The sequence below is a fragment of the Canis lupus genome, chromosome 22 (assembly GCF_011100685.1).
Source record: "Canis lupus familiaris isolate Mischka breed German Shepherd chromosome 22, alternate assembly UU_Cfam_GSD_1.0, whole genome shotgun sequence".
Classification (NCBI taxonomy): Eukaryota; Metazoa; Chordata; class Mammalia; order Carnivora; family Canidae; genus Canis; species Canis lupus.
Window position 1 is genome coordinate 57,161,830 of NC_049243.1, and position 15,275 is coordinate 57,177,104.

Genomic DNA, 15,275 nt, shown 5'->3' on the forward strand with positions numbered 1-15,275 from the left:
TCAAGAAGCCAGCAAATTTGGTTTCTGGTAAGAGCTCTCCTCCTGGCTTACAGATGGCCTCCTTGTTGATGTATCCTCACAAGGCCTTTCTTCTGTGAGTAGATGGAGAAAGATCTCTTCCTCTTCTTGTGAGGACACCAGTTATCAAGGTCATGATTATGATCTTGGTTTACTTTATCCCATTAAGGTGTTTTTTTGTTTGTTTGTTTGTTTGTTTGTTTTTTTAAGGGAGGTGGAGGAGCAGAGGGAGAGGGAGAGCGAGAATGCTAAGCAGGCTCCATGCCCAGCACAGAGCCTGACATGGGGCTTGATCCCAGGACCCTGAGATCATGACGTGAGCTGAAATCAAGCATCAGACACTCAAATGACTGAGCTACCAGGTACCCCATTAACTTTATCCCTTAATGCAGTCTCACCTGGGGTAGGGCTCCAACATAGAAATATTTGGAGGACATAATTCAGTTTATAACACTGTGTGAAAAGAAGAAAGCATTTGACAGTATACAACACACCTTCTTGATGGAAAACACTCGATAAACTAGAAGTAGAAGGAAACTTAGGCCCATAATGAGTATTTACAAAATACTTGCAGCTAGCATCATGTTTGAAGGTGAAAGACTGGAAACCTTCCTCCGGATCAGGAACAAGACAAGGGTGTATACTCTTGCCACTTCTATTTAACATTATTCTGGAGGTTTTATGCAGACCAATTAGGCAAGAAAATAAAAAGTAGCCAGATCAGAAAAGAAGAAGTAACTATACCTATTTATAGATGAAATGATTTGTATATAGAAAATCCTAAAATCAGAACTAATCCCAATAAAATCAGAACTAATAAATGAGTTCAGCATGGTTTCAGGATTCAAGATCAAGGTACAAAAATCAATTTTATAACTATGCACTATTAATAAATAACCCAAACATGATAATATAGTGGGCTGGATTGTGTATCCCCTGCCAAAATTGATTTTTGACAAAAGTGCCAAGATAATTTGGTATTGAAAGTACAATCTCTTCAACAGATGTGTCACTGGGTCACTGGATACCCACATGCAAATGAATAATTTGGATTCCTACATGACACCATATAAAAAGTAAGTCAAAATGTAACAAACACTTAGAAGAAAACATAGCCCTAATCTTTTTGAGCTTGGATTAGGTAGGCAATGGTTTCTTAGCTATGACACTGAAACACAAGTGGCAAAAGAAAAAACTAGATAAATTGAGCTTGATAAAAAAAAAAAAAATTAAAGTCTGCCTGAACATTATAAAGAACATGAAAAAAACAACTTACACAATGATAGAAAATATGTAGATATCACATGACTGATAAGGGAATTCTTTCTAGAATATGCAAACATCTACAACTCAACAATATAAAGACAACTCCATTTAAAAATGGACAAAGGGGGATCCCTGGGTGGTGCAGTGGTTTAGCGCCTGCCTTTGGCCTGGGGCGCGATCCTGGAGACCCGGGATCGAGTCCCACGTCGGGCTCCCGGTGCATGGAGCCTGCTTCTCCCTCTGCCTCTGTCTCTGCCTCTCTCTCTCTCTCTCTCTCTCTCTCTGTGTGTGACTATCATAAATAAATAAATAATAAATAAATAAATAAATAAATAAATAAATAAATAAATAAAAATACCTTTAAAAATGGACAAAGGATTTGAATACATTCTCCAAAGAAGAATACAGGTGGCTAATAAGCACATAAAAAGATGCTCAATGTCATTAGTGATAAGGGAAATATGAATCACAACTACAATAAGATAGTACGTCACACCCACTAGGATGGACATAATCAAAGATGACAGCAAGCATCAGCAAGAATGTGGAGAAATTTTGAATGCTTACATTACTTGTGGGAATGTAAAATGGAGAAGACACTTTGGAAAATAGTCTAGCAGTTTCACAGAAGGTTAAGAATGGAGTTAGCATATGATCCAGGGTTTCTACTCCTGGGTATATAGCCAAGAGAACTGAAAATATATATTCACAGAAAAACTTTGTACACGATTGCTCATAGAAGCATTCATTGTTCATAATAACAAAAAAGTGGAACCAATCCAAATATGTGTTAAGTGATAATTTAATAAATAAAATGTGATGTATCCATACAGTGAATATACTGTTATTTTGCAATAAAAGGAAATGAAATACTGTTAGATGCTATAACATGAAGGAACCTTAAAAACATTATGTAAAATAAAAGAAGCTAGTCACAAAAGACTATATACAGTTGACTCCTGAATAATGCAGGTTTGAACTACAGTGACAAAGTTCCACTTTTACACAAAATTTCAAAATGTAAATACAGTATAATGCTGTATATGTATTTTCTCTTATGATTTTCTTTTTTTTCTTATGATTTTCTTAACACCTTTCTTCTCTAGCTTTACTGTAAGAAAGAATACAGTATATAATACATATAAAGTACAAAATCTGTGTTAACTGCCATCTGTAAGGTTTTTGGTCAGCTATAGGCTATTAGTAATTAAGTTTTTGGGGAGTCCAAAGTCATACATGAATTTTTTTTTAGACTTTATTTATTTGTTCATGAAAGATACACAGAGAGAGAGGCAGAGACGCAGGCAGAGGGAGAAGCAGGCTCCACACAGGGAGCCCGACATGGGACTTGATCCCGGGTCTCCAGGATCACATCCTGGGCCGAAGGCAACGCTAAACCGCTGAGCCACCCCGGCTGCCCCATACATGAATTTTCAGCTGCATAGTGAGTCAGTATGCCTAACCCCCATTGTTGAAGGTTTAAGTGGACTATATGATTGCATTCATTTACAGTGTCCAAAGTAGGCAGCTCTGTTGAGACAAGAAGTAGATTAATGACCGAAGGGATATGAGGAGTGACTGCTGATGGACGGAGTTTCTTTTTGGGGTGGTGAAAATGTTCTAAAATAGATTATTATCTATCTCTACCTCAACTATGTGAAAATGCTGCAAATCATTGAATTGCCCCTCTTAATGGGTGAGTAGTGTTGCACGTAAATTATATCTCAATAAGGCTGTTATAATGGGTGAGACCATTTAGGGATATTTTAAGAAAAAAGCTTGGATTCAAATGATAATGTTGGATCTGGAGAGGAGTGGATGGATTCAAGATATACTTGGGATGTGGCTGATGGGAAGGAGTACAGAAGAATACAGAATTATTAGTTCTGTGTCTCTGCCTTTAATGCCTGGATGATGGGGAGAGCACAAGAAGGTTTTGACAGAAATGCTAGTTTAGGTTAATTTTATGATGAGTTTGAAGTGCTATAGAACAAAATAATGAACATTTCTCATTCTTTTAACTCCCCAGCACCCTCCCTTGCTTTGGCAGTTCTAGCTGAACTGGGCTCCCAATGTGGGGTACTCCTCTCACAGCAAAGATACAGGTTTCTGTGTGGGATCCAGACTTTGGGTCCAGACTTTCGAGGTGGTGGGTAGTGACGTGGAAAAGAAAGGCTGTGGAAAACCCACACCAATGTAGGCAGTGGCAGAGAGCAGCAGCCAGATGTGGATTTCAGAGCCTCTGGCACCTTTGGTTCTAGAAGTAGTTTCCCAGAGATGGGAGTGTAAATGGTGGTGCAAGCTGAAAGATCTGTACTAGTGGCAATAGCAGTGGTAGTTTCATGGGCCCAATTCTGCATCATGATTAGGAGAGATATATAGATCTAGAGCCTCCAAGCATGATTCCCTGGTTCTTTACAAAGATTCTAGAAGTTACCCCAAATCTGTTCAGTGAAATCTTTTTCTATTTAATTAGCTAGAGATGATTTTTATCACTTGTACCTACGAGAAACCTGAAGGATATGATATCCAAGACGCCATTAGATTTTGGGAAAGAGATCTAAAGATAGGCACTGAGGTAGCCATTAGTGATACCATAAAGATGGATAGTGTGCAACAATGGGAATGTACTTCATGCACTGAACCATATATTGAAAAAACAGATAAAGTGGTAAATTTCATGTATGTTTTACAGAAGTAACAAAAAGGGAGAAAGTTGAGGAAAAGAGTCTGAAAGGAAAGGCGGAACCTAGGACCTAGTGTGAGGAGCTTGAACATTTAAAGGCTAGGAGGAGAGAAGATATCCCTGGAAGAGAAAGAGAAAGATGTTTTCCTCACCTCTTGGCAGAGTAGCTGGCACTTGCTAGTTTTAGAACAAGGTTTGTTCAAAATGCGAATGAATGAATGAGCTTAATGCTCAGCTAGAGAGCTCTGGAGGTTGCTGAGTATTGATTGCTTATGCAAATACACATGGGTTATAAAAGTTGGTGTATCGTACCATGGTGAAAAAGATTAGCAAATTGGTGTCACAGCCCAGAACGGCCTCTTTTATTACAGTGCAGAGTTCGCAGGAACTGAAGACAGACAGGGGTACGCTCAGCCCAGCACCACTGACCCTGTATGTTGTGAGAGGCAGCACAGCACCTCTGAGACACTTTACTTAACAGTCATGACCCGTCACACATGCTTGCATTCAAAGCATTGTCAGTCTATTAAGATGTATTCATGAATTTAGGTTGTTATTAACAACCTTCATTACTGTTGGATCACCACAGCTTTATTTAATTAATAATGCCAGCTCCTTTCCGTTGACAATAAAAATGTCAGAGTTAATTTTTATGTTTCTTTTTCTCCTTTGCTGGATACTTAGGGGTGGCAGAAATGAACATATTCAGATAAAGTGTAAGAAAGAGAGACATGGTGGCATTTACATTTAGACGTTCTGTTACCTTGAAACTGTTTTATTTTGAAGTATAACCAATCCTTGAGAAAGAGCAGATCAAGGCAGTACTGGCTCTGCTGCCATCGTAGTAGGAGAGCGGGGAAGGCGGGGAGGCTGATTGGTCCAGAAAAACTATGTCCGGCCTTGTATCTGGATCCATTCACTTCTCTATGTGTATTTCAGTACTACTCTTGTTGGATCTTTGTAAGACAGTTTGGAAATCGTTTAGTGCAAATCTTTGATTTCTTTTTTAAGATTTTTTGACTGTTCTAAATCATTTGCATTTCTCTACACATTGAAATCAGCATGTTACTTTATAAAAAGAAAAAGTCTGCAAATTGACGTGCTATTTATTAATTTGGGTAAAATTAATATCCTAAAAATATGCATCTTTAGGCCTTAAGTTCTCTCAGCATCTTTTTTAAATTTATAATTTATCTTCAAGTAACACTTTGGTTTTTCCATCTCTTGCCCTTGTGCTTTTTTTGTCAAATATTTTGTCTCTATATAGCTTACATATTTATTATTATTTTGTCATAAGTTAGTTGCCTTTCTTTGTAGTAAAAATCATATAACAAAATTTACTATCTTAATTTTTAAGTGAACAGTACAGTAGTGATAGCTGTATGCACCTTGTGCGTCAGATCTCTAGAACATTTTTATCTTACAGAACTGGAACTCTGTACTCACTGAATAACTCTCTTTTTCCCCCTTCCCTAGCCCCTGACAAATGTCATTCTACTTTTTGTTCCTATGAACTTAACTACTTCAAATACCTCATGTAAGTGGAAGCAGGCAATATTGATCTTTTTGGGATTGACCTGTTTCACTTAGCACTATGTCCTCAAGGTTCATCCATGCTGCAACTCATGACCGGCTCTCCTTTTATTTTAAAGCTGTATTCCATTGTATGTATATATCACATTTTCTTTATCCAGTCACCAGTCAGTGGACATTTAGTTTCCACATCTTGGCTATTATGAATAATGTTTCAGTGAACATAAGTGTGCAAATATCTTTTTGAGATCCCATTTTCAATCATACTGGATATGTAGTAGGAAGTGAGATTTGCTGGATCATATAGTACCTCTATTTTTAATTTTTTGAGGAACCTTTATACTGTTTTCCAATAGCAGCTACAGTATTTTACATTCCTACCAACAGAGTACAAGGGTACCACTTTTTCCATATCCTTGCCAACACTTTATTTTCTGCTTTTTTTTTTTTGTCATTATAAGTGACCATCATATTAGTTGTGAAGTGGTATCTCATTGTGGTTTTGATTTGCATCTACCTGATGATTAGTGATGTTGAGCATCTTTTTCTTGTGCTTGCTGACCTTGTGTATATCTTCTTTGGAGAAATGTCTATTCAAGTCTTTTGCCCATTTTTAAGTCAGTTTTTTTTTTGGGGGGGGGGGTTGCTGCTGTTGTTGCTAGTTGTAGTTCTTTATATATCCTGAATATTACTGCCTTATTCGATATATTATTTGCAGTATTTTTTCATTCTTTAGGTTGCTTCTACATTTTGCTGTTTCCTTGGCTATGCAAAAGTTTTTAAGGTTGGTATATTCCCAATTGTCTATTTCTGCTTTTTTATACTTATTCCTTTGGTGCCATGTCTAAGAAATCACTGTGAAATCCAACATCACGAGATTTTTTCCTGTATGCTTTTTCTTCTACAGGTTTATAGTTTCAGGTATTAAGTTTAAGTCTTTAATCTATTTCAAGCTAGTTTTTGTATATGGTATTAATGGAAAGGTCCCACTTTATTCTTTTGAAGGTGGATATCCAGTTTTCCCAGCACCATTTGTTGAAGAGAGAGTATCCTTTCCCCGTTGTGTAGCTCTGGCAACCTGGTCAAAGATCATTTAATCATCTACATGGCTATGCATTTTTTTTTCTGTCTATTCTATTCCCTTGGTCTGTGTATCTAGTTTTGTTTTGTTTTTAAGATTTTATTTATTTATTCATGAGAGACAGAGAGAGAGAAAGGCAGAGGCACAGGCAGAGGGAGAAGCAAGCTCCATGCAGGGAGCCTGACCTGGGACTCGATTCCAGGTCTCCAGGATCACGCCCTGGGCTGAAGGCAGTGCTAAACCGGTGAGCCACCCGGGCTGCCCTGTGTATCTAGTTTTGTATCAGAAACATGCTGTTTTAATTATCATAACATTATACTATGTTTTGAAATCAAGAAGTGTGAAGATGTTAGTTTTGTTTCGTTTTGTTTTTCTGTTAGGATTGTTTTGGCTATTTGGAGTCCTTTGAAATTCTATATGAATTTTACTATGATTATTTCTATTTTTGCAAAAAAAATGCCATCGACACTTTGACAGGGATTGCATTAAATCTGTAGTTCACTTAGAGCATGTTATAGACATTTTAACAATACTAAATCTTCCAATCCATGAACACAGTGTATTTTTATTTATTTCTGTCTTGTTTGATTACTTTCAGCAATGTTTTGTAGTTTTCAGCATACAAGTCTTTTGCCTACTTGGTTAAGTTTATTCCTGATTATTTTATTCTTTTTAAATGCTATCGTAGATGGGATTGTATCTAAAATTTCCTTCAAGTTGTTCATTGTTATTAGACAGAAGACCAACTGATTTTTGTGTTGATTTATATTGTACAACTTTGCTGAATTTATTAGTTCTAATAGTTTTTTTTAATTGAATCCTGTCTTCTACATATAAGATCATGTCATCTGTAAACAGAGATGGTTTTATTACTTCCTCTCCAATTTTGGTTGCCTTTTATTTCTTGCCTAATTGCTCTGGCTGGGACTTCCTATATAGTTTTAAATAAAAGTGTCAAGAATGGGCATTCTGCCCTTATTGCTAACCTTAGAAGGAAAGCTGTCAGTTTTTCACCATTGAGTATGATGTCAGATGTGGGCTTTTAATATATGGCTTTTATTATGTTGAGTTAATATTCTTCTAGTTTAGTTTGTTAAGTGTTATACCATGAAAGAGTGCGCGGTTTTGTTAAATGCCAACAAAAGCAGACCCTAGCATGACCATTTTGATCAAAGAATCAATGGATGAAGCTTCTTTCTGGCCTGCTCTGGGGTCAGATGGACTCACATCTATGCTCTTACTTAGCAGATTGACTTCTGCTGTGCTTGGATTTAGTCCATAATTGGTGCCATCAGAGATGCCTTCAGCTCCACTACTCAGTTCTCGAGCTGTCCATGGGGCAGGTTATCTGAGAGGGGAATGTAGGAAAAGGAAGGAGGACATGATGAGTATCTTTAGTACAAGTATATTTCTTTTAGAATGTATGAATTCTAGGAAGATTTGTTGGCAATTATATTTTAAAACCATAAGAATTTAATTTTCAGTAAAATTCGTGAAGAATAAGGACATTTTAGTATAGAGATAGCTAGAATAGCAGTTTTATTTGGTGTCAGTGTATGAACAATGCACTGTTTCATTTTTCAAGGTTAATAGGAATGAAATTTAAGTGGTTGTTAAGATCCTGTGCTGACAAGGGTAGGAGAAAGTGTAGCTGCAGGATTAAGAATTGTTACATTTTTGGAGACCAAATTGCATCTATGTATTGAAATTGAAGATTCATTTCATTACTTTTAACCCAGTGTTTTCACTTTGGGGAGCCTATCCCTAAAATATAAGTAGATGAAGGCATGTGTAAAAGTATAATGTAGCATTTTTGGAGTAGCCAGAATAAACAAGCAAGCAAGCAAATAAAAAACCTACAGAACAGCTTGAAACTCCATCAGTGGGAAATAATAAATTATAGAAGGAACTAACTCTTTTTTTTTGATCTGCAGAAATACTCATGATATATTACTGAAACAAATAAGTTGCAGTGTAATGTGAATAGTAATAGTCTCTTAGGAGGCCTATACATATGTAAGAAGGTTCCGATAACCTTTTTTTTTTTTTTTTAGATTTATTTATTATTTGAGAGAGAGAGAGAGAAAATATATGTGAACAGGGGGGTAGGGGCAGAAGGAAAGAATCTCAAGCAGATGCCCCACTGAACATGATGCCTGACTTGGGACTTGATCTCAGAACCCTGAGATCATGACCTGAGCCAGATTCAAGAGTCAACTGCTTAACTGACTGAGGCACGCAGGCACCCCCTTTTCCAACAGTCTTTATGTTTCTTATAAAACCTAAATTGTTATACAGACAAGGTCATTCTACATAATAATTAACCAACCTTAATTCATTAAATCTGATTAATTGGCATGCATCACATTTGCCATACTGAAGTATAATAAATTACCAGAAATCTAATGTATTGTTAATCTAAGTTGTGCTGATAAGATTCCGATATAAAAATTTCCATAAGTAGACAAGTGCACATTTAGATATACACTAGCCTAAATTCTTGATTATATAGATGTGGCCAAATTAAAGACATGTAGCCTACACAATGGGTACTATTTACTGCATTCTTTCCATGTATGGAGCGTCTATGATACATCTGTCATTGTACTATTTTGGTTCTATAAAGGCAAGCAAAATAGACTCACCTTCTGCCTTCATGGAGTTTGGGGAGATAAACAATTAACAGGCAAATGAAGAAATATATGCACATGCAATACAAATACACAGTAAGTGTTATAATCGGAAAGAATAGAATTCCCTGAAAAAGAATTGACTCCCTTCTACTTGGAAACAGGAAACATCATATGTTGTTTTATTTCTTTTTTGTTGTTGTTCTTTTAAGACTTTAAGTAATCTCTACACCCAATGTGGCCCTCAAACCCACTATCCCGAGGTCAAGAGTCACACACTCTGTGGACTCAGCTGCCAGGTGCAGCCTCTGTTTCTCTAAATCAAACTAACCTGCCTCAGCCTCCCTGACCTGTCTGGCTATATCATCAGTCTAGGTGATTGAATGGAGAATGGTTCTGGTGGAATCTGGGAATGGTTGCTGGTCGAAGAGCCATCAGACCGACCTGGAGCAGTGCTTCTGATTTTCAGTATATTATGACAACTGCTGAAGTGCTTGCTGTCTAAGCCTGTGTTGGGTGATTCTAATCCTGAGTTCACTGTAAAGCAGTGTCACTCTTTCCATACCAGGCTCAGTCAGGAGATCATGTTCCATGGCTTCTAAGGACACAATTTGTCTCTGGTGCCCACACCCACACAGGCACCTGTTAGAGGCCCTACATGATGGCAGACATGGGTGTCCCTCCTTGATGGAAGCTACCCCCTTGTCTTTCCAGTCTCTATTCTGAATGTGTATCTATCAGAAACTGACATAAATGCTATGTAGTTTGAAAATCCACATCAAAAGAGCATGTGGTGGGCACAGACCCTGAAGGATTAGAGTGGAAAACAGCTGATCTGCCTTTTGGAAGGAAGGATAGAAGCAAGAGACACATCATTAAAGCTGGCACAGTTGTTTAGCTGGACTGTTTTCATACCAGAAACTCCACTGCAAATTCAATGCTATATACAAGAAATAATGGCTAAATGAAAAATCTGCTTTTTATATGATGATCAGCTTTGTGTCATCATTTTACTTTTGAGAAAAAGGATAATTACGCACATAGACAAAGACTGAGGTGACATCTTCAACATTTGCTTTCCCTAGAACTTGTAAATAGAAAAAAGTGCTTGATCTTTTGTTTCATTTTGGGGAGGTTACAAAATGTTCATGCCTACTGAGATGTTGAAATAACAGTAAAATGAGTAAGCATTCACTTGTCACTTAGAGTCAGAATTTGGGCATATTTTTTTTAGAATTTTTTTTTTAATTTTTATTTATTGATGATAGTCGCACAGAGAGAGAGAGAGAGGCAGAGACACAGGCAGAGGGAGAAGCAGGCTCCATGCACCGGGAGCCCGACGTGGGATTCGATCCCGGGTCTCCAGGATCGCGCCCTGGGCCAAAGGCAGGCGCCAAACCGCTGCGCCACCCAGGGATCCCCTAGAATTTTTTTTAAAAAAGATTTTATTTATGTATACATGAGAGACACAGAAAGAGAGGCAGAGACACAGGCAGAGGGAGAAGCAGGCTCCATGCAGGGAGCCTGATTTGGGATTCGATCCTGGGACTCCGGGATGACGCCCTGAGTCAAAGGCAGACGCTCAACCGCTGAGCCACCCGGCATCCCAATTTGGGCATATTTTGCTTCACCCGTGTCAATCTGCTACATCCATCAAGTATCTATTCTTTTATGTTGAACTATTGTAAAGTAAGTAGTGTGATGACACTTTACCCATTAATACTTCAGTGTGCATCACCTAAAAATGAGGATGTCCCCCTGCATAAGCACATTATCAATATTACACCTATAATGATGAACAATAAAGTAGCCAATTCATATTCATCTCCCCTCATTCTCTCCCTATATGTCTTTGAAGCTTTTGTTTTTTAACTGGGATCTTCATCTGCTTGTACATTGCATTTGGGGTTTATGTTTTGTTTTTTTGTTTTTTTTTTTTTGGTTTTTTTTTAATTTTTATTTATTTATGATAGTCACAGAGAGAGAAAGAGAGAGAGGCAGAGACACAGGCAGAGGGAGAAGCAGGCTCCATGCACCGGGAGCCCGATGTGGGATTCGATCCCGGGTCTCCAGGATCGCGCCCTGGGCCAAAGGCAGGCGCCAAACTGCTGCGCCACCCAGGGATCCCCTTATGTTTTGTATTAGAAAAGAAACTATAATAGATTAAAAATATGCAAGTTCACCTTTTAAAAGTAGGATGGTCCACTGGACAAGAATAACAAATCCAAAGGAAAATAGTTCTTCAGAGGAGTGGTCAAGCACCAGGGCTGAGACAGTAGAGTTCAGATTGACAGTACATGTCCTGATTTGTCCTGACCAAGGACACAGTGACCTACAGAGTGTGGGTATTTAGAGCAGATGTGTCCTTATAGAGGATGTGGATTTCTTTTGCTAACATGGGTAGATAACAATTACTATGAAATAATCCAACTAATGTGTTTCTAATTTTGCTTCACTAGTGTGTTTGCAAATGAATCAGCATATTTGAGGAAGTTGCAGCTCACTGAACACCGTGTATAGTTTCATTTCACATTGTAAATAAATTAGCATTCATTTAAAAAAAAAGAATTTAGAAAAAATGTGTGTGTTTGACCCTGGTTTGTAAATCCCTTGAGATATCCTAGATGATAGCAGTGTCTTCTGTTCTAATTAGGTGACTCTTGGTAGGCTCCTGCATGGAGCTGATCACCAAGAAAACCAATCCATGATTAGAAGCTTGGGATTTTCAGCACCCTATCATCTCCCTTCTCCAGAGAGGAGAGAGGGTCTGGAAATGGAGTTAATGATCCATAGTACCCAAGGAAGCTTTCATAAAAATCCTAGGAGCATTGGATTTGGAGAGCTTCTGGGTTGGTGAGAGCATAGCGGTGCTGGGAGAGTGGTGTTCTTGAGGAGGGCATGGATACTCCACACCCCCTCCCACTTACCTTGCTATGTGCACCCCCCTCCATCTGGATATTTCTGTATCCTTTATCATATTCTTCTATAACAAACTGCTAAGTAGTAAGTAGACTCTTGTCCTGAATTCTGTGAGCTGCTCTAACAAATTAGTCAAACCAGAGGCGGGATGGTAAGGACCTCTGATTTAGAGTGTCTCCATCTGAAGCACATGTGACACCCTGAACTTATCATTGGCGTCTGAAGTGAGGTGGAGCAATCTGAAGTGACTGAGCCCTTAACCTGTGGGATCTGATCCTGTCTCCAGGTAGATGGTGTCAGAACTGGGGTAAATTGTAGGACACCTGTCTGGTTTTGTGGAGAATCACTGATGGGGGAGAACACCCATACACCTGATGTTAGAAGTGTTGTGAGTATGGTAACTACGTGACAGTAAAAGAGATGCATAGGAGGATGACAGAGGTTTTCTTTACGAGCATATTTGAGAAAATTTGCCAATCAGCAAGCAAGAACTATGTGTCTATCTGTAGCTTTATTTCATAGTGCAAACAAGTTAACATGTGCTTTTTTCTAAGGTAATTTTTTTAAAGAGCTTTAACGTTGTCCATGGCTCTTCACTAATCAGGGAAATGGAAATCAAAATGACAATGACATATCAGTTCACATCCATTAGGATGATGACTATCAAGAAATAGGAAGTAGCACTTGTTGGCAGGGATGTGGGGGAATTGGAACCACTTTGCACTGTTGGTGGGAATGCAAACTGGTGCAGCCACTGTGGAAAACAGTATGGAGGTTCTTCAAAAGATTAAAAATAGAGATACCATCTGATTCAGCAATTCTACTTCTGTGTATATATATCCAAAGGAATTGAAAATGGGACCTCCAAGAACTATTTGCACAAGAACATTCTAGCAGTATTCAATAGTTCAAATGTGGAAGCAATCCAAGTTGATCACTGATGGATGAGTGGATAAACAAAATGTATTGCATTAGACAGAGTTCTTCCCAGAAACAACAGAATAAGTGTATATATGCACATGTTATAATACTAATGCATATATTCTAATGCAAATCCAAAGGCCTAAGAACCCAGAGAGCTGATGCTGACAGTTCCAGTCTGAAAGTTAGCAGACTCCAGACCCCAGAAGAGCCCATTTCAGTTCAAGTCTGAAGACAGGAAAAGACCTATATCCCAGCCCTGCAGTCAAGCAGGTGCAATTCCCTCTTATTTGGAATAAGTAGCTTTGTTTGGGCCATCAACAGAGTGAACAGGGACACACACATTAATCATAGACATACATACCCACAATTAAATATTATCTGGCCTTGAAAAGGAAGGAGATTCTGATATAAGCCATAACATGGGTGAACCATGAGGATACTATGCTCAGTGAAATAAGCTAGTCACAAAAAGACAAATACTATACGGTTCCACTTATCTGAGTATCTAGAATAGTCACCATCATAGAGACCAAATGAAGAATGATGGTTATCAGGTATGGGGCAGAGTAGTTGTTAGTTTAATGAGAATAGAGGTTCAATTTTGCAAGATGAAAAAGTTTTGGAGATGGTTGGTGGCAGCGGTTGCACAACAGTGAGAGATGGTAAGTTTTATTTTGTAGGTTTTTTAACACCATAAAAAACAATCTAGGGCCAGAGAGGCGTTATAGGCAAAGGACAGTTGTGGGAACCAAAATACCTTTCTCTATACTGAATGGAGTGTTGTACACACTTTGCCACCTTCTGGAGCCTGAGATGATGTGTAAGTTTTCTTTGTGATGCAAAACCCAAGACGTGCAGAAGTTTCCCAAAGAGAAATAGGTTTCCTTGTCTGAGATGGGGTGAAAATGATAAATTCAAAAATCAACTATGTTAAAGAGAAATCAAAGAGTGCCTTTATAAAGGGTCAGGTGGTAAATTTTATGTTATTTGTATTTTAATGCAATTTTATAAAAAGTGAAAAACCATCTATAGCTAATGATTTAAGGTTAGTGTTCTGAAATGGTAAAGGATTTTTTAAAAACTTATTAAGTAATCTCTACCCTCAACAGGGGGCTCCAACTTACCACCCCATGATCAAGAGTCACACACTCTACCAGCTGATCCAGCCAGGCATCCTGAAATGATGGAGGATTTTAATTTTTTTTTAATTTTATTTATTTATTCATGAGAGATACAGAGGGAGAGAGAGAGAGAGAGAGAGAGAGAGAGAGTCAGAGACACAGGCAGAGGGAGAAGCAGGCTCCACACAGGGAGCCCGATGTGGGACTCAATCCCGGGTCTCCAGGATCACACCCTGGGCTGAAGGCGGCGCTAAACCGCTGAGCCACCCAGGCTGCCTGGTGGAAGATTTTAATAGTCACTAGCAGATTTACTTGTCATTCTTGGTTAAGTATCACGAGAACTGCTGGTTGATAAGTGACAATGAGAATTTTGCAGGAATTTTAGGCTGCATCATGATTGCTTCTCCTAAGTGTGGAAATACCAACATGAGTCTGGATTGTGTTTAATTTTTGAAGCTATTAGAAGCCCATTATTCAGTTTAAAATATGTAAACAGCTGAAGCCGTGAGATAACAGATTATGCTTTTGGTTAAAATTCTGGAAATCACCCTCTTTTTTTACACTAGTGGTGGAACAAAGAAACCTGTTTTTAAGATAAATAGACAAAAGTCAGTTCATTTTAAATGCAGAAAATTCAGAAGTAATCAACAATAAGGTTGATGAATTTTTACTAACATATAAGTTTTATGACTCCACACAATTATCTAACACAACTTTTACAAATTATCATATAAATTAGTTGCACCATCATTTTGGTAATGAAACAGTTTGAGAACAAGAGGGTCTTTTATTTAGCCTTATGTTTTGAGTAGTGGGAAAACACACCAAAGAAGTTGCCTGTTGCCAATAGAGGACTAAACATAACAAGATTTAATTCTCTTTGAGATAATGTCTATATGTCCTTTTCTATTGTTTCCGCCTCCCATGGATAAGTTCTTAGTGGCAGGACCGTTGCATCCAACCAAGTTCGTTTGTGTTTTCAGTGTTACTAGGTATTGCCAGAGTCGTTTCCAAAACAACTTTTTTATTTTGCACTTTTGAAAGAGTTCTGACATTCCAACTAGAAATACACAATTAAAAACTAACCATCAATGCTG

The 15,275-nt window shown here is 38.1% G+C and overlaps 1 long non-coding RNA gene across 1 annotated transcript; it reads left to right on the plus strand.

Moving 5' to 3' along the window:
* Positions 1–264: 264 nt before the first annotated feature.
* On the plus strand, positions 265–6,982 carry LOC119877409. Its single transcript, XR_005376586.1, has 3 exons — positions 265–1,094; positions 6,240–6,287; positions 6,509–6,982. It is a non-coding gene; the product is annotated as an uncharacterized LOC119877409 (long non-coding RNA).
* Positions 6,983–15,275: the final 8,293 nt, after the last annotated feature.